We start from the raw sequence: 1,044 nt of genomic DNA, 5'->3' as shown, positions 1-1,044 counted from the left end.
GAAGTGTTTAACACGCCTGTTGGCAACTTTTCTTGGGTACAGGTTTTGCTCACTTTGGGACTTGATGAACAACTAGAAGCATCAGGGTTAGGTCATTGATTGGAAATTTAAGATCAAAAGAAGAGCATCAACAGCAGCTTGATTTTTTTCATGGCAACCTCTGATTGTAAAATGTCATCTGCATCTATTCAAAAAGATGTACTCTTTGTTTCCGGGTATTCAAAAAGATGTACTGACTGAACCTGTTATTTCATATCTGCAAATTCTTGTGCATAAGTTTGTGCGAGCGCACAGAAGGAACTTACCAAATTCACGGACGATAGTGAACTATGAGCAAGAGAATTTTTTTTAAATGAACATGAGCATGTTTACCTGAATCCCAAGGTTGGCATGGTTTTGCAAGCCGAGTCCTTCCTAGTGCTCAGCTTTAGTTCGTAAAGTTATTTATTGCCAATTTGTTCAATTTCAGAGGCGACATGTCGATCAAAGCAAAATGTTTTTACAAAGGCAAATCAACTAATCATGAGTGCATGATCAAATAATTTATGCATGTTCTGTTCGTCTACAAAAGCATTTAGATTCGGGAAAAAATTACTTGTGGTAAGTCAGGAGCGCAACCTAATAGAATAATTCAGGAGCGCTTGTGCTACTCATTGCCATAAAATTACAGCAAGATCATTTGTTTTATAAAGGTCGATTTTTATGCGCCAGTTTGGTTTCATCCTCTAGGTTGTAATTTTACCACAAATGTGTTGCTTTTTTACTGTTCATAATTATGGCCGTGGGCACACAAGTCCTTTGGGTTGTAAGTTTACCTCAAGTGTTTATTTTCTTACAGTTTGTAACTCTGGCCGTGGGCACACAAGTTGCTCGAGGTAAGTTTACCACAAGTTTTTTGGTTCTTACTGTTTGTAGCTGTGGCCGTGGGCACACAAGTTGGCTGGGGTGAAGAATAACAATTCTTCATCCCGGGTGACGAATAGTCAATATATATATATATATATATATATATATATATATATATATATATATATATATATATAT

Source organism: Triticum aestivum, chromosome 1D, assembly GCF_018294505.1.
Source record: "Triticum aestivum cultivar Chinese Spring chromosome 1D, IWGSC CS RefSeq v2.1, whole genome shotgun sequence".
Lineage (NCBI taxonomy): Eukaryota > Viridiplantae > Streptophyta > Magnoliopsida > Poales > Poaceae > Triticum > Triticum aestivum.
Note: the sequence above shows the minus strand (reverse complement) of the source record.